The following is a 20,233-nucleotide window of genomic DNA, read 5'->3' on the forward strand; positions in this document are numbered from 1 at the left end:
ATGATGGCTGTAAAAAAAGTATTTCACAGCCTGTATGTGTGTACTTGTATCTTGCAAATACACCTTCTGCAACAGTGACTCAGTATCTCAGTCTGTTAACTGCCTTCCAAACAGTACATTTTGCCACACACAATCCTGCGTTCAAATCCAGTGGTGTGTAGCATTTAAATTACATTGAAAACCCAGCAATTAATGACTGAGTCATGCACTCTTTATCCAATCAATACATTTCAAATGAAATATCTGCTTGTCACTCATGGAAGTCACAGGCCTGCAGATAGGGACACACTTCACATATCCCTACAGCAAAACTATAAGTGCAAAATGTGTATTAATATTCATTCACATAGGATTTTAACTCAGATAATACAAATGAGGCCCACTAATATCAGAGTGCAGTACAGACTCCTTTCAACTGACAGTACAGATTAGCACAGCTGCACAACTAACATACACATATGAAGCCCCTGCTTTAAACAAGGACTGCCAGTATACAAGTTCCAAATAATTACCAGACTGTAACATGTGGCAAAACAGTTGCCCGACTGGTGGGCATGATGTTATATTTATCCCTTATGTTGGACACAACAAAAATGTAGCCTAGTACTCTGTTAATGATACCGTTGCCTAACATACTTACGTAAACACACGCCTTAATTGGAGTGGAATGGGTACCCTCACTCTGGCTCTGCCTCTACTACAAGCCTGACAAAGCTCTTACAGTTACTCCTGCAACTTGTCGTCCTCCAAATTATTCACACTCTCTGCCTAGGCCGATTACCTGTAGCACACACATCTCTATGTAACAGTAGCTGCTACAGACCTACTGTCTGCGATGACATAGTTTCTTCACCCAATTAATGTCCAGCACAACATATCAGAAAGGGCTTCTAATCAACATGAAGGCTTTATATCTTGTACAGTGGGTGCACGTCTTAGGCTGGTGATAGTGCAAATCATCTGTGTTGGCTGTAATTAGCATTTCAAAACCACAGACTGGTTAAGAGGCAATCACGTGATAATGAGAAGCATATTAAAAGGCAAACATGCTGGCTATGGGGAGTCATTCTGTATGAGACTTTCTGCACACAGACCACACATTTGCAAAAACTTACATAGCACCACATATAAACAGAGGAGCTTTGCACTCCAGCAGGTATGTAACCTTTTTGTTTACAACAGGATGCAGATGTGTGAATATACTTACAGGGAATAGGGATTACAACATTAAGCCTTTCTTAGAACGGTGATAATGATATGTCATTGATATCCAGATTTGTTACACCATCAGAGGACATACAATACATCAAGGGTGGAATGTTTTTTGTCAATGTGGCACATTGGTCTCATGGGACCGTCCCTTTATAGTGCTTGTAACAGCACACTGCTATTTGTTTGGCACTGTTGTTTTGACATATTATCAGGTGGGTAGCCCCTAGGGGACATACTATAATAGAATCCAGTGTTGGGTGTATTATCATAAAGCAGTATCTGTCATGGCATGCATGAAAATAACTGACTATCACTAGTATCTTCATTGTATCCACATTATTAGTATGTTTGCACACTGTGGAATATGACATGTGTGATCAAGCAGTGGATACTAGCAGCCATTCTGTTCTTGCTGTATTTCTACATAGTGTACTTCCGCATATGTGATCCTGACATGTGCTCCCATTCTGCTGTATTTCAGGAAACATGTACCTAAGATGCCATGCACCTTTCATGGATGCAGAGAATAATATTATACTTGAAGGCCTCGGGCAACACCATGAACTCCTACTGTCCAGGGGGAGGCAAAAGAAGGAACAGTGAGCAGCATTGTGGGCTGAACTTGTCCATGACATGAATGCCATAGGTCATCAGAGCAGGACATATGAGCAGGTTCAACACTGTGCAATGGACATGATCAATGCTGCATGCAGAAAAGCAGCAGATTTAGCCAGGGATCATGGTGTCACTGGTGGGTGGCCTGCAGCAGAACAACCAGTCTCAGCCACTGAGGAATTCCTGGTAAACCTAGGCATACATGACAGCTCCCAGGCATCCATCACACTGCACATTGTGGATGTGGGTGCCAGTTTCCATGGCAGAGGAGCATTCAGGTAAGCTTAGTTTGATCACCATTGCAATACTGTAGCAGTCAGTGTCTCAGGGAATACATACTCTTACATAGGTGTCAAGTATGTGTTCTTTGGGGGGATGGGTTTAACTGCAGTTTGACTCTCCTGCTCAGATGCTAACCAATATAACAATTAACATAGTAGCTACGGTAAATGTGAGATATATTAATGTATTACCTTGTTGTGGTGCAACATGTGGTGGTACTGACATTACCTCTCCCTCAACTTTTCATAGGTTTGTCAGGTATCGGACAAGGCCATGGTCCTGCTCCTGGTAAGCATTACATTGTTTTGTTATAGATATAGGTTTACAGCAATGTAATCCCTAAAGTGTCATTCCAGACCTGCTGCCTGGAGTGCTGTACTGTCTGTATGATTGCCATCTGCTCAGATATTTTCTGAAGGTACACATGTTACCAAAATATGTATGCCTTGTAGGTGTCACCATATTGATTGATAGATGTGACAGTATTGTCAGGACATTGCAGATTGCCGTGTGTCAACTGTGAAGAGTCTTCACAAATTTCCACTGTGTACCTCATACTTGTTGATGAGATTGCTGTGTAAAGAACTTTTATTTACAAGTAACTACAGCTGTTTGTGGGACTAGTAATGTCCTCTTTTCCTACTATATGAGGTTGGGGTTTCTACAAGTCTGTAATAGTGTAAAAGTGTATAGAGCTGTACATTTATTGCAACATAGTACTGCAGGGCATAATAGTGCAGATAATAATGTACTGCTTTTTTCTCTCTTATCACAGGTGACCAGGGGGTTGGTCTCTGTCCCCTACATGACTTGATGTCAGTGTCTCTTCAGGCTCTGATGATGATGGTGGCCAAAGTGAGGCACAGGTGGGGGATTCAGAGGCTGAATTTGTCCCATAGGTTGACATCAGTCTTCTGGTCTCATTGTCAATGCACACAGTCAGTATGCCTACACAAACCCAGTCGCTGGAGGCCACAGATATTGGACAGTCAGAGAGTGGGGACATTGAACAGGAAAGTGTGGTAACTGTGGCTCTGGTGAGTGTAGACATTGGCCATAGCCAGAGAGCTGACAAGGTTCCACACAGGCAGACTGATAGGGGCGCTTGTAAGAGTCCTGCTCTCTTTCCACCACCTGTTGCAGGTGTGACATCATGGGTCACTCAGCATATGTTTTGGGCAGTCATGGAGCCACAGGCATGTTCTGAAAGGAAGTCCAGACATATGCCCAGGTTTATGGATGCAGCACAGTCTGACATCCGTGACTGCCTCAATCACATTGGTGATACCCTGGATCTGTTCACTGATGCAGTGGAAAGAAGTTGGCCTAAGACAGTGTCTGTCTTGGAATGCACAGTTTTTGTGCTGGAAAGTGTGGTTTGAGTTGAGTGTTGGCCTTGTGGATGTATGTCAGCAAGCCCATCTGGTGAGAGTCCATGTAGCCATGCACAATCACACTCCTGTAGTGGCAGTACATCCAGTGCTATAGAGGGGAGTGTGCTGTCCACACCAAGATGTGGCAGGCCACGGGCTCATGGTCCTAGGTGTTCCCATGTGGACATGGTCCCAGCAGACAGTAGTCACCGTCAGGTATTAGCATTGGTTTTGACCTTGGGCATGGAGTTGCCAGTGCTAATACTGAAAGAGCCAGTTCCCGAGTATGAGGCCGGAGACAGTGAAGTGTCAGCTCTACCATGCATGGGTCACACCTGTCCAACATATACACATGTAGGGCTAGCACTTAGCTTGACTGTGTATATATATACACACACACACACACACACACACACACACACACACTCACACACACCATTGTCAAATGCAGGTCACATACACACACACAGAGCACATTTCCATGGTCCATCTTGCCTGCTTCCCTTTCTGACTCACACACATGCTGTCAACATTTTGGGTCAGCCTAGGCCTCCTGCACCCCCACAAAACATCCTGTGCAAGTGATGATACCTGTGCCACATCTCTGTCATCCTCGTCATCGATGCAGGGAAATGAAGCTATGTGTCTAATAAACAGGATAACTGTGACACACATGTACGGGCCCAGCAATCAAGGAGCCTCAATCCTCACCACTAACACCATTGAGGAGTGTTCACATAGGAGAGGATAACAAATACACACACAGTAAAATACAATTTCCCTTAAGAGCACACAGAGATCACAGTCAGTCTGGGGCTGGTCTCTCTCTTTTTCTCCAGATCCCCAATAAGACTCCCCACTGCCACAGCTATAGGGTCCAGCTCTCAGCCTAGTTAGCAAGATAAAACCTCCAGCACTCTTGCTGTCCAACCAGTGCTTCGTGTCCCTGCCCAAGTAGCTCACACAGACACACACACACACACACACACACACACACACACACACACACACACACACACACACACACTTTGAGATAAGAGTTATATACAACCACACATACACTCCTGGGGAAGGCTGGCACAGGTTCTCCAGCTGTGCCCCTTTTACCCGGCCTTTAAGGTAACAATCACTGCCACCACCCACTAATATTTATCAGCTACTGAAACGGCCCTTATCAAAGGGTCTCCAATTATTACTGTGCAATATTATTATCCAATTGTTAAGTGTGACTGAACAGCAAAGCTTATTGGAGTGACTTGGACAGTATCACTATACACATGCAATGTACTCTAGAGCTTAAATTATCCCTGCACAAAACAGCCACAGTTGAAAGGTTTGAAAATGTTTAATAATAAATAATAAAAACACAAGACAATATGTCTTACTACAAAGTTCTAGTCAAGAGTTCATAGATCACAGAGAAATGCTTAAAATAATACAGTAGAAGATTTCTAACATCAATACAGAAAAAAACACTAATCTAATCTTCCTATTTCCTAGCTATATCTAAGAGAAAACACAGATCTAAAATGAACTTACATATAGAGCATAGGCAGAGTGATGGTGATATTGGATGTTCTCAAGACAAATGCAAAATGCTCTGAAACTGTCTGTCCTTAAATTTGTAACAGTACCACTGACTCCTTTCAGATTACATCATTATTTTCTGTTTCCCAGGCTAACAGAAGCTCAGAGTGTAACAGCCCTTTTGATCTTGCACCTGGTCAGGAAGCTACAGCAATAAAAGACATTATACATGCAAATTCTAGCAATTAACTCTGGTCTCAAAACAAAAGCAATAATTCCTTCATCCAAACATCTCTGCTGCGGGTTTTGTGATCAAACAATTACACAATGCTTGCCTTATCAGCTTTCCTACAGCAGAGTGCACTGTTGTTACATTTTTGCAGTTCCACATTTAACACCATTTTCTTCCATTTAAGAGAACAAGCCTGTGGCTTATATTAATATTTACAAATGACAGAATTATCTGCAAAATTATATCTTGGTAGTATGGCAGTTTTCACCTATCTTTACATATCTTCACCCCTGGAGAACTCAAGCTAGTTTTTCAAGTGACCCTTGAGAAAAATTGCTTGATAGGGTTAGGTCTACCTGACTATACCTTACCCCATTCCCTGTCATGAGAGCTCATCTGTGTTGGCATTGCTAATCCCATTGCAGTGCTGCACTGACATATATGCTTGCAACCCTAGGCTCCATCTTAGCAACTTGGCATTTTGCTGGCTGGATCTGTGAAGCCATGCTAGGGGACTGTAATCTGTCACTACATTTAATGTTCTTCCATACAGATAAGGCTGAAGTTTCTGCAGTGCCCACATTATGGCTAGATATTCCTTTTTTACCACTGCATAGCATTCCTCCCTGGGGTGGAGCCTATGACTGAGATAAATCACTGGGTGGTTTTCTCCCTCTGAAGAAATCTGGCTAAGCACAGCCCCCATTCCATGGTTTGAAGCATCCACCTGCACAACAAATTCCTTACTGTAATCTGGACTGGCTAACACAGGGAGTCCTCCCAAAGCTTCTTTAAGCTTTTGGAATGCCTGCTCACATGCTGGGGACCACACTGCCTTATCTGGCCTGTTTTTCCTTGTCAGGTCTGTGAGGGGAGCAGCTATGGTACTATAACTGGGGACTAACTTTCTGTAGTACCCCGCTGTTCCAAATAATGCCCTCACCTGCTTTTTGGTAACAGGTGCAGGCCATGCCTGAATAGCATCTTCTTTGGCAGGTTCTGGCCTGATCTTACCACTCCCCACTCTATGTCTCAAGTAGGAGACCTCTGCCATACCCACCTGACATTTGCTTGGCTTACTGGTCAACCCTGCCCTCTGTAGTCTGCCCAGCACCTCCCTGACATGTTGAAGGTGCTGTTTTCAAGGAATGGTTGTAAATGGCAATATCATCTAGGTAAGCAAGGGCAAACCCTCCTGCTCCTACTAGGATATGATCTACCAGCCTCTGGAAAGTTGCTAGGGAATTTTTCATCCCAAAGGGCATCTTTGTGAACTCACACAAGCCAAAAGGAGTCACAAAGGCTGACCTCTCTCTAGCACTGGGAGTCAAAGGCACCTGCCAGTAACCCTTGGTAAGTTCAATGGTTGTAAGATACTTAGCCCCACCCACCTGCTCTAGGGCCTCATCTGTCCTAGGCATGGGGTAATCATCTGACTCTGTGTGACAATTTAATTTCCTGTAGTCCACATAGAACCTGGTGCTGCCATCCTTTTTTGACACCAGCACCACTGGGGAGGCCCAGGGACAGTTGGACTCTTGAATTACCCCTAGTTCCATAATTTCCTGTATCTCCTCCCTCAGAGTCTGTTTGCCTCACTCAGGCACCCTATACAGGGCCTGCCTTATAGGCCTTTGGGATCCTGTATCCACCTGGTGCTGGACTAGGTGGTTGCACCCTGGTTTCCCTGCGAACATGTCCCCAAACTCTTGTAATTCTACTTGAATTTCTCAAATCCAGGTAGGAGATAGCTGCTGGGACATTGCTACCCCTTTCACTGAGGTCTCAGTCTGAGCCTCACTAGGAGATCAGTCACGAGATCCCCCTCAGACTCCTCCTGCAATCCACTGCAAATACTCAGCACAAGGGCCTCCCTATCCTGGTAAGGTTTCATTATGTTAACATGGTATAATTTGTGCCCCTGCCTTCTGCCTAGCAGTTCCACCATGTAGTTAACGTCACATACCTTTCTTACCACCTTGTAGAGTCCCTCCCAAGCTGCTTGCAGCTTGTTGTGTCTGACAGGGATGAGAACCATTACCTGCTGCCCTACAGCATACTCTCTAGATAGAGCATTCTGGCCATACCAGACCTTTTTCTATTGTTGAGCTTCTGACAGATTCTTCTGGGCCAAGCCCATGAGTTCCCTGAGCCTAGTCCTGAGGTTTAGGACACATGACACAACCAACTTATTGTGAGATTCACACTCACCTTCACACTCATCTTGAATTAAATCTAGAGGTGCCCTCACCCTATACCCATACAGCAACTTAAAGGGTGAAAAAGCTGTGGATTCCTGGGGAACCTTTCTGTAAGCAAACAACAGATGGGGAAAATATTTGTCCCACTCCCTCTTAAACTGGTCTGCAAATGCCTGTAGCATGGACTTGATTGCAGAGTTAAACCTCTCAACCAGACCATTAGTCTGGGGATTGTAGGGGGTGGTCTTCAGGTGCTTCACCCCACAGTACTTCCACATACAATTCAGCAGGCCTGACATGAAATTGGCAACTCTGTCAGTCAGTATTTCTTTTGGGAAACCTACCCTGCTGAAAATCTCTAACAAAGCATTTTCCACCTCTTCTGCTTCAATAGAGGACAACACCACCACTGCCTCATGGTATCTTGTAACATAATCTACTACCACTAGGATATACTTTTTCCCCTGTGGAACCTGGGGTACTCAGAGGCCCCACAATATCCATCACTACCCTCTGAAATGGGTCCTCCATCACAGGAAAGGCATCAAAGGAGCTCTCACCTTGTCTCCTGCCTTTCTTACCTTTTGGCACTGCTCACAGGTCCTGCAGTACCCTGTTACATCTCTGGAAATTCCAGGTCAATAGAAGTTCTGCATAATATGTCTCTTTGTACATTATATGCCCATATGACCTGCAAAGGGAATATCATGGGCTATGGCTAGAAGCGCCAGATGGTAGGCTCTAGGCACTACTAACTGCTGCACCCTCTCACCTTCTATCCCACCCTCAGGGGTTCAGTCTCTATACAGTAACCCTTTGTCCCAGTATACAGATTCCCCCTTCACTTGTGAATCAGGTGCCTCACTAGCTACCTTCCTAAGTCCTTGCAGTGTAGGGTCTGAGAGCTGAGCCTGTCACAACACTCTTTTTGTAACTCTTCCCAGCTCCCCTTCCACAGGAAGTCTGGCATCCTCTGACAGTGGTGCCTAACTGTCAGCCTGGGTACTACTACTCACCTCTACCTTTGCAGTAAGTCTGTCCAAGGGAACATCAGTACCCACAAGCAGCTGTGGCTCACCTTCAGTCTCACTGCTACAGTGTAGCTTCCCCCCTGAAGTAACCACCTCACCAGTCCTGGCTGCAAATATGGGGTCTGTCTGCGTCTCCCCCAGGCTACCAGACCCACGTGCTTGTCTCAAAGCCTGACTGAGTGCAAGTGCATTAACATATAGTAAAGCCTCATCAAAATCCTTCCCTATCAAGACATCTGCAGGATGGTAGTTTGGTACTCCTGTTGTCTCAAGACAGCATACTATTGGCATTTTTTCTTTCCCACTTACTAGCTCTATCACCTTTTGTTCCTTACCTTCCCTCTGTGGATATCTGTATGCCACATGGCCCCACTTGTTACATTCAAAACATTTAACCCTAGGTCCTTGACATGTATCTTGACTAGTGGCTTCCCGTGCTACCGACAGATTCTGTTGGGGCAGTCTGGACTGCCCACCATGGATTCCTTTAGACCCATGAACAGTACTGAGGCTCCCTTCCTGTGTAGGGATGCCCTACTTGCTAGGTATAGGTCCCCATTCTTCCCCAACTCCTCTGAAGTAGCACATTGTCTATCAGCTAACCAGATCCTCATGTCCCCAGGCAAAGTGCTAAGGGCTTGTTCCCTCACCAAAAGGTCTGTCAGCCCATCAAAAGTGGTGACCTGACATCCACTCACCCACCTATGAAAATAAGTACTCAGTTCAGCAACATATTCACACACACTTTCATCTGCCTTGCATCTACGGTCAAAAAACTTTTTCCTATAAGTTTTAGGTGTTACCTTAAAAAATTCTAATAAACAGTTCTTAACAGCAGTATAATCAAAACATTCATGATCAGTTAATTTAGACAACACAGTTACAGCTTTACCATGGAGTAAGGGGGTCAGGAACTGTACCCAGAACCTTTGGTCAACATCATACTGTTTACATACCTTCTCAAACATATGAATGAAGCTATCAAACGTATCCCCCTCTGTAAACTGCAAAAGAAATTTACTGACCTTTTGTGCTTCTGGGGTTCAGTTACTCCCCTCCTCATTACCTCCATGACTCTAGCGAAGAGTCAGCATCTCCTTTTCATGCTGCCTCTGCCTTTCCTTCTCCTGAGCTTACAGGCATAGCAGTTTTTCATTCTCCTCAGCCTGTAGATGCCTCAGTCTCTCTGCTGCTTCTATTTCCAAACACCTGGCCTCCAACTCAAGTCTCTTTAACTCCAGATGGACTTTTAAGTCCTCTGCAGAAAGGTTGAGCTGTCCATTCTCTGAGTGTTGTACATCTCCACGGCCAGTCTGATCATCCTCCTGATTGCTGTTTTCTGATACAGCTGTGACCAAAGCTGCAATCATGTCTGCCTTAGTCAGGTTTCCCTGCACCAGTCTTTTAGCCTGACACATCTCATCCAGGTGGCTCCTTGTCAGATTTCCATACTCCTTTGCTGACATGCTTGCCTGCTCTCCCTGACTAACTAAGCTAACAATAGAAATAAAACAATTATGATCTGAACTCTTGAGTATTCATGGTGTGGCTGATTTAGAGTATGAAAACACCTTCAGAAATCACTGTACACAAGCTATAGGAATTCACACTACCCACACTACTACAAGCCAATTAGTATTTACCAAGCAATTAATATGTGGTGTGAATATCCCACCACTGCCACACAATTAATATGTGATGCCCGTGCACTGGCCCAGCAATCAAGGAGCCTCAATCCTCACCACTAACACCAGTGAGGATCATTCATATAGGGGAGGATAACAAATACACACACAGTAAAGTACAATTTCCCTTAAGAGCACATACAGAGATCACAGTCAGTCTGGGGCTGGCCGTTCTCTTTCTCTCCAGAACCCCAATAAGACTCCCCACTGGCACAGCTATAGGGTCCAGATCTCAACCTAGTGGGCAAGCTTAAACCTCTGGCACCCTCTCTGTCCAACCAGTGCTTCGTGTCCCTGCTCAAGTAGGTGACACACACACACACACACACACACACACACACACACACACACACACACACACACACACACACACACTTTGAGATAAGAGTTATATACAACCACACAAACACTCCTGGGGAAGGCTGACACAGGTTCTCCAGATGTGTCCCTTTTACCCAGCATATAAGGTAGAACTCACTGCCACCACCCACTAATATTTATCAGCTACTGAAAAGTCTGTTATCAAAGGGTCTCCAGTTATTACTATGCAATATTATTATCCAAATGGTAAGTGTGACTGAAGAGCATAGCGTATTTGAGTGAATTGGACAGTATCACTATATATATGCAATGTACTCTATAACTTAAATTATCTCTACACAAAACAGCCACAGTTGAAAGGTTTGGAAATATTTAATAATAAATAATAAAAGCACAAGACAATACTTCTTACTACACAGTCCTAGTCAAGAGTTCAGTGACCACAGAGAAATGCTTAAAATAATACAGTAGAAAAGTTCTAACATCAATACAGCAAAAAAACACTAATTTAATCTTCCTATTTTATAGCTATATCTAAGAGAAAACAAAGTTCTAAAATAAACTTACATATAGAGCATAGACAGAGTGTTGTTGATGTTTGATGTTCTAAAGGCAAATGCAAATACAGAAAAAAAACATTAATCTAATCATCCTATTGTCTAGCCATAGCTAAGAGAAAATACAGTTCTAAAATAAACTTACATATAGAGCATAGGCAGAGTGCTGGTGATGTTGGATGTTCTCAAGACAAATGCAAAATGTTCTGAGTCTCTCTGTCCTTAAATTTGTAGCACAGTACCACTGACTCATTTCAGATTACATCATTATTTTCTGTTTCCCAAGCTAACAGAAGCTCAAGAGTGTAACAGCCCTTTGGATATTGCACCCGGTCAGGAAGCTACAGCAATAAAAGACATTATGCATACAAATTCTAGCAATTAAATCTAGTCTCAAAACAAAAGCAAGAATTCCTTCATCCAGGCATATTGGCTGTGGTTTTTGTGATCAAACAATTACACAATGTTTGACTTATCAGCTTTCCTACAGCAGAGTGCACTGTTGTTACATTTTTGCAGTTCTACATTTAACACTATTTTCTTCCATTTAAGAGAACAAGCCTGTGGCTTATGTTAATATTTACAAATGACAGAATTATCTACAAAATTCTATCTGGCTAGGCTGGCAGTCTTCACCTATCTTCACAATGACTATATAAGTTAACATGTACTTGTGTGCAATGCATTGTTGTTTTACCATCCCATATGTAGTTGTTACTGATGGATACTGTATGCTAACATTTGTAATGAGTAAGCCACATCATTTTGTGTATGTTATGTTGTATGATGTTGAAATGGCTGTATACATACACAATGGAAGGTGTGTCATGGATCTGCTTATGTTTCTGTTTCAGGATTCTGTTGGGGAGATGCAGGAGCTACACAGTGTGGTCTGATACCTCCCTGTATGGCAGCCGTACACAGCCCCTCCAAAGCATTTAGGAGACAGACTACACATGTACGGTCATAGGATATGTTATCTGCAATGTGTATTGCTGCACCATGGAACTTGTGTGGCTGCTACAGTTGTAAAATATGCTTGTGCAGTGACATAGCAAAGGTGCCATTGTACACAATGACAGGTGTGATGAGTGCCACATTCAGTATGGCAATGACAGTCTTGGAGTTATATCACAGACCTTTCTATTTAGGTTGTACAACATTGAATACATCCCCACACCTCACCACCCAGTGAAAGTCAAAGGCTACATTACTGTCCGTGTTCATAAGTTCATGAGTAATGGCTCAACTGTGTGTGGTGTGCAGACACTACTATATTTCCCAGGGGTATATGGCTTTCCAATGGATAGTATTTTGCAGTCATTGGCATTTAGTATTTGTCAGTGGCTCAGACAAGAACTGAATGTGTATCTCAGGCCATCCTGGATAACTGTTGGTTCTGTGTGAGTTTCAATGACCGCTCCTGATATGCAATCACCTGGTAATGTAGTCAATCAGAGGGCACTGACAGTTGCTGTGACTGCAAAGAGGGAATGGCTAGAAAGGGTGCACCATCAGTGATGTATGAGGAAATCTTCTGGTGACTGGCATCATTCTAGCATAGGTCTCCCAATGCTATCTTCCCAGATTATGACTGTCAGACACTTGCCTATCCACCAGCTGACATAACAGTCTGTAGGTAACCTACACAGTTTCCATTAAGGCCTGCTACCCTAATATTGTCAAACATCTTATCAGCTGATTGTAGGTAGAGTGAGTAATATTCCCATAAACCATTACATAGTGTAACACTCAATGGGGTCCAAGTTAGAGTCGGTAGGCATGATTTAGCCTTGAGCATAACAAACAGTGTGTGTGGTTCAGTGTTGATAGGTGTACAACAGTGTTACTACTCATATCCATGTTAATTCCTTTCATGGCATTTCATGTCACATAACTCAGAGATCTGGGGACACTGCTTGGTACTACATGCTAGTTGTCCTTTATGCAACTAAGTATTGCAGTTGCTTCCAGCATGTTCCAAAAAGGGAGTCATCCAAGGTGTCTGTACAGAGTGCAAACAAACACATTAGGGAAGTGTAATATGTATACCCTTTGAAGGTAAAGTGTGCAATTTACACAGATATTCTGCAGTTGGACACTACCCAAGTGGTGTGTACTGGAAGGACACAATTACCTTGTAAAGACTGTGGAAAGCAAGGGAGTCCACAGAATTGCCTGCAGCTGGCAACTACTAATGCTGGTCTTACCAACACCACTCTCACATAGGATTCCATGCTCCAATACATTTTCTGTTATCACATGCAAAACGTTACTACAAAGCCCATGATGACAAGCAGGACACAGCCTGTTTGTTCATCCCCATAGCTGTCCCACATCATGAAAGGCTCTGTAGGCTTCACATACCCTTTCCCAAGTAGATGCCTTGACTATCAACCTGGACAATCAGTTGGCCTTCGCATATGTTATGCTGTCTGTTCCAGAGTTGCTGGTATATCACTAGGGAACTGACAGCAGGGAATTAGTAGCACTGCTGTAGTGCCACAATATAATGTACAATGCCCATTGATATAGATGTTCAGTCTTACTGTAACAATCAGTGCACTGGTGGTGAGCCATCATAGGTGACAATTTCACAGCTAGTCATGCATCCTGCCCTTCAAAAGATTAATGGTGGATATCTGCACGACATGGCTGTGAGGCCTACTGCAGTAGACAAGACACCTTTGGCCAATGTGTGTCCATGTTCCACATGCCCTAGGCATGTCATACTATACAGTTATGTACCCAACACATTTGTCTGTGTTCCCACATCATGTCACACAACAACCAGTTTGCTATCTAGTTGCTTGACAGGCACAGTACGCTTGCGAGGCCAACGTAATGTCAGCAAAGTTGAACAAGTCCTGTACACATGTACAGGCATCCACATCTTCACTGCAAGGTGTGCATAGAAACACTTTATATCAGGCTGTCAACTCCAAGAGTGTGGCAGCATGACCCTACCTTTAGAGGACCTGCTGCTGAGATGTTTGGAGTGTCCCCATCGCTCTACTCCTATGACACACAAACACAACATGTGACAGAGGTGACTGCTTTTCACACCTTGCGGCCATGGTGTCTCCTACAGCAGTTATTACATATGGCAATGATCAGTATGCCAACATGCACAGCTCACATCCTGCACCACCTACATCCACATCACACACACCTGCATGTGTGTAGCTCCTTATCAGGCACATTGCCAAACAGATACCTGAAAAAATATGCCTCTGGAGTGCACAGTAGACATAATACTGCATGTACCACTCTCTCACCAGTCAAACACCCAAGGCAAAACACAAAATCACACCTCTTAGTCAGAGGTGATTACATCATGAGACACATTGATATCCGTGTCAAGTGGATACATATGGGAAAGATCACAGATTGCTCTCTGTGGGTTGACACAATAGTCCTTACCACACATTGCTGCAAATCAAGGGATATCAGTTTAACATAATGTTGACATTCTAGTTTCTGCAGGTGTGTATGACTAGGGACATGCATCACTGGTCTGCATGCAGACACATGACTGTGCTTAACCAGTCTTTGTCTCTCACAGGTATACGCATATCTTTCGACTGCACTTCATGTTCAATTAGGATGATGGCTCCATACACACAGAAATTGATAGAAGTCAGTAATTACCTTAGTGTGTGGTGTCATTGTCAGAGGATCTACAACATGTCTGCCTGGGATGCCTAGCTCAACAGATATCAATGCTTTACCAGTGATGGTGTTCATCTCGCACCCCTGAGATTTGGAGTACCGGCTATGGCTACTGACACCCCCACAATAAATCTTAGATGCACTGTTCAGGGAAACGTTAGCAATGAGAACTCCATCTTTTTACAACATCATGGTTATGCTGCTACATGGTGGGCATTGCAACACTGAACTCCACTCTGTAGACTGTGCCCCCACCCTGGATTATGCAGACGTGTGCAGTCAAGGACATCTGGTTCAAGGTTGTGGACCAGCACAGTTATACCAGACTACACATCCATTCACATCTTCACACCTCAAAATGACAGTGTTCAAGGTAATGCAGGTGGTGTATAGAAACTCATTAAGGATAGATACACATCCAGATTTTGTGATACACTGTGATTTCCCAGAGACAATGCAAATGCCATTCAGCACTGAAGGGCACATAAGCAATAGCTGTCTACAGTAGCAGTGCAATGAATAAAGACACCCATTGTCCGTATTTGGATGTATGTCTGACTTTCAAGATGTATCATTACAACATGGTGTGGGGTGGCATTAAGTGACTATGGCTGTTTTGCTTAATCTTGCATCAGCTCACTTGTTCAAAAGTTAGTCTACGTCCTCAACTACAATGCCCTGGAGCAGTGCAGTGACATCCCCCCAAGGGGAACCAACATATTGCATCATGTGTTTACCAGTATGGGTGACCACTGCAGCCTGGTCCTCCCTGGTGGGATCTGACCACAGGTTACTGTCATTAAAACTACCAGCAGTAATCCCCCTAGCAGACAATACAGACATATATTTTGACAAAGCAATTTATTACCTCCTCTGGGAAGGTTTACATATCTTGGCTCCAGTTCTCCTCCCTGATGGGACAGGCAAATATGCAGAGCTCTACACCCATGCATTATGCCAGCAGTATTATAACTGCATGAACTCAGCTGTACCTGACAGGAGGAATGCAGGCCTTAATGGAACAGCAAACCTGCCTGGTGGACAAATGCCATTATCAGGCTGTACAATAAGAGGTGAACATTTCTGTGTGACAGCTGGTGTGAGGGTGTCCCTCCCTCTAAAAATGGAGGCAGAACCTCCTCACTCAAAATAACCACATAGTGTTGTTGTGATGTTGTGTAGAGACACTGTGACAAAATTAGCTACCCACACAAAGTAGAACCACAATGCACAGTGTAGTTATATGTGTAACCTCAATGGACAGGCCCAGATTGTCACTTAACCCATACATAATGATGCCACATAGAATGGGTCTGTACTCATAGCTAACCTGTATTCCTACATGTTCTGCATCAACTTCACTCCCCTGTCCCCAACCATACCTCCCAACCATACCAAATTACTTATTTTTGCTGGTTTTGAGGTCCAAATAATTGGGTGCCATGATTGCCAAGTGGCACCCTCTAATTTCCGAATTTCCCGGCTTTTTTATTAAAAATTTTTTCCACTTTTTTGAGCTGACATCATCTTCTTGAAACAGCCTACCAGCCTGTCGGAAATGAGCTCAAGGGCTCAACAACATAACGTGTATACATTTCCAGAAGCCATGAGGCTGTTGAACATAGCTGCAATTTATGGAACAAATAGCTATTAATGGTGATTGAACTTACTTTCAGAAATGGAACAAGCTTGGAAAGGAAGGTGCAAGCAGGACTGCAGAGGTATTAATGCTGTATTATGATGCCTTGTTATTGTAGTGTGTGGAGAGGTATTAATGCTGCTACTGCTGATTTATTGTATTATGCTGCCTTGTTATTGTGTGTGTGTGTTGTGTAAAATGCCCCAGTTGAATATACCTCATAGCTAGAGGTACTCAGGCTCAAACCCTGTACCAACAAGAGCCTACATTCCCTACCCACTACCACTTGCTTCATGTTTTTTTGTTCCATTCCTCATAAAAATCTGTGGTTTTCTGGATTTTTGTGACAAATCAGTAAAGGATTGAATTCAATAAATAATGACAGGCATTTGAATTTCTGACTTCATATTCTTCAGAAAATACATGGTAACACAAAACCTTTTATTCTAGCAATTTTCTAAGTTTATAAGATAAGTATTTGAAATTTGTCCCTATTTTTGGGGCTGTATTCCTCCATTATTGGCATTGTCCAGGTTTTTTGTTCTAAGAGATTGAGAGCTATGGTGAGAACTGAATTCACTGAATATGTTTGTGGGCTGTATTCTCCCATTGTTGGCTTTGTCCAGGTGTTTTGTGATAAGAGGTTGAGAGCTATGGTGAGAAATGAGAACTGAATTCACTAAATGTTAGCCATTTAAGTTTCAGTCTTCCTATCTTTCAGGCAGCTGCTGATTTAGCATAGTAGTATGTTGCTCTGACTGCAGTGCATAGGGTCCTGGATTCAAGCCTTGGCAGTGAAATGCATGGTGCTAACATGACATTTTATTCTAGCAACTTTCCAAAACTATACAAGCAGTGTTTAAAATGTGTCTCTGGTTTTTGGGCTTTTGCCCCCCAATAAATGTTGACTTTTTCCAGATTTCTTGTGCTGCAAAGTTGAGAGATGCAGTTGAGTGTCAAGTGGATTTTACAAGTAGCTAAGAGCTTCAGGGAAAGAGTTTAGTGTTGCTTATGATGTGTTTGCTTGCATTGTTAATTGCATAACAGGTTAAATACTTGATTTTGTTGCAGAAGGCTGTGGGTTCTACTCCCACAGTATGTAGATGCATTACTGATACTGTACAGTGTTGTTGTACTTTTAAAGAGGGTAGGTGTAACAAGCCAAGGGTGTAGCTACAGATACAACAGAAGTGAGAAAATGTCATGCACAAGAGCATTTGTGCCTCAGTGGAAAGAGCAACAAATATCATTAACCCAAATTCAGGAACAGAAAATCAGAATTATTATGTTCTGTGTTGCATTATAAGGAAATATTTTCAAACAAGTACAGTACAGTACATTTTCCAGCATTCAAGATAAAACACATATTTTTCCACTGCAGACAGTGGAGAAGCAAGAGTGGCCAGTTAACAGCACGTGGTTTACAATTATAGTTTTGATGCTTCAGGATGAATGTAGGAGAGGGTCTGTCAGTACTTAGACTAAAAATTGGAAGTCTTAAAACATGCAGGTAACCTAGTTTATTTTATTGTGTATTTACAGCTATTGAGTTGGTCTGATAACATAAATCAGAGTAAGTCAAGCAAACAACTGAAACTGAATATATATATATATATATATATATATATATATATATATATATATATATATGTGTGTGTGTGTGTGTGTGTGTGTGTGTGTGTATATGTAAGTAGACTTTTATGATGGAAATGTTCTGAACTGGGCAGTTTTGTCATTACTGGTTCATGCAGATTGTTTCGTTGCTTACTGGAAAAATGTTCAATCAATAAATTTAAAAATGTGTTCTAATTCTAATAAGTGTGCTGTATTATACAAGGAACATAATTTAATAAAGTCAAGAAGGTGTATCAAAGAATGCATGTATGTTTCTAGTTTCATGTGCAAGGGGCCTATGATTTGAAAACAGCCCAAAGGTAATCTTTATCCACGACTGGCCAGATGCATTTTCTTTAGATGTGGTATGGGTTTCAATGCTGTTTCAATGAATGTAAGTTTCAAGTGCAGAGAAGTTTTAATGCTAAGTCTATTTTCATTGTGAGACAGTATTGCTTTATTTAACAGATGTCTATTAGTGTTTGTGCATTGTGCTATAAAATGTAAAATAAAGTCCAAATGATCATTGTAGAAATAAAGCAGTATGCATATTAGTGTTTATGGTAAATGGGGCAAAATAGCCAGGTAATGGGAAATTGGAATGGCTGCAGGGGGACTCTGGGGCCATATTTTGGTTGTCTGTTCTTCACTTTGCTTTTGAAAGTTGGTATCCCACGATTCCATTGGAGTGGGTGGGGTTACATAATTATGTATGGAAATTTTATGTTAATCAGCATACAGATTTGTACCTATTTTTCATGGGCCTCTGTCCAGATTTTTGATGTTTCCAAGTGAGAGGTATTTCCCCAACGCATGTGTAAGCAGCAGTGTTCAACGGGCTCGGTCCCGGGTCCTCTACTTTTTGGAATCCATTTAACGATGATACAAGTGAATACTGACTGTCTGTGGCTAAAAATGTTGGCTGATGCCTGTAAACTGTTAACACTCATGGAACCTGTGAGTTATGTCCATATCCTACAAGAGGGTTTTGTTAAACAAATTCCTGTTGACATAGTAATAGCCATAAATTCCATGCAAATATATAGCATCATTTCCATCACTAACACCTATCTACCTGGTAAGTATCACATCATTCACAACATGTGATGTACATACTCATGGGTGAAACAAGTTGGCACACAGACCTGGCCAAACAGGTTTACAGCTAAAGTGCCTAAGATTACCATGTCTCCCCAGTGGTATGATGGGAATCATATGTCATAGCTGAGGGCACAATCACCCTTAATTGACATACTCATAACCTCCATGTACTCTTCCCTCAGCATGTCAATATCTGAGGGAATGGCCATTTGGTAATGGACCTTTCCAAGTAGAGCTGGAACTTACACAAAACAGTATGGTCCCTCACAAGGGAACTTCACATATTCAGCATGTGTTCAATATGGATCGTCTGAAATGAGTATCATTGTAGCCTGTGGCATATAGACTGCTCAGAGGTGCTCTCTGCCTTGCATACTGGGCAATGTGTGACTGTCATTGACTGTAAATGTTCCATATCTGTAGGTGGCATAGTAAATGAATTAATCACTCTAAGGACATTAACCTAGTATGAGACGTTAGTAACAAATGCTGGTGGTAGAGATTTGTCTAGCAGACTTTAACCCACATTTGAAACTAAACCCTGGCTAATGCCAAGAATAGCACCTAAGTGCACCTCTGCACATGCCATCTGTATGATTGGCTGGGTGACCATCATTTCACCACAGGGCTTATGTCTGGGTCCCTCTTGGACCAGGGCAATATGTGCTGATCATGTAAATAAAGGTGTATAGCTGTCTATGATTGTGATGGCTATATGGCCATTATGCTAGCAAAGTTCAAACATCCTATGGTTGCCTAAACAGATGTAAATTGCTCTAACAGCCAGACACACAAACATGGCTATATTGAGGATAGCACCACTTCCAATTATTGCTTACAGGACATGGCATCGCACACACATAGTGCAAGTTGGCTGTAAGTAGATTAGAACACTTACCTATGTAATGGTAGACAGTACAGATCACAGTATGTTGTGCAAACAACACACCTAATTTCTGATAGTTATGATGGTTTAGGACATATTATGCTTGATGACATCAGCAGGCCAAGTTGTGGTCAGGCATTTTGATGACCACAGCTAAAATTCTGCATAAACCTCCCTCCTTGTAAGTTATTGAGGTGATCACAGTTATGCCCTATGGACATACATACATTTGACAAATGGGCTGCAGTGAGATTTGGACCCCCACCTATGTAGCATTACACATTA

Source organism: Protopterus annectens, chromosome 4.part0 (assembly GCF_019279795.1).
Source record: "Protopterus annectens isolate FY-2018-M chromosome 4.part0, PAN1.0, whole genome shotgun sequence".
NCBI classification, from domain to species: domain Eukaryota; kingdom Metazoa; phylum Chordata; order Ceratodontiformes; family Protopteridae; genus Protopterus; species Protopterus annectens.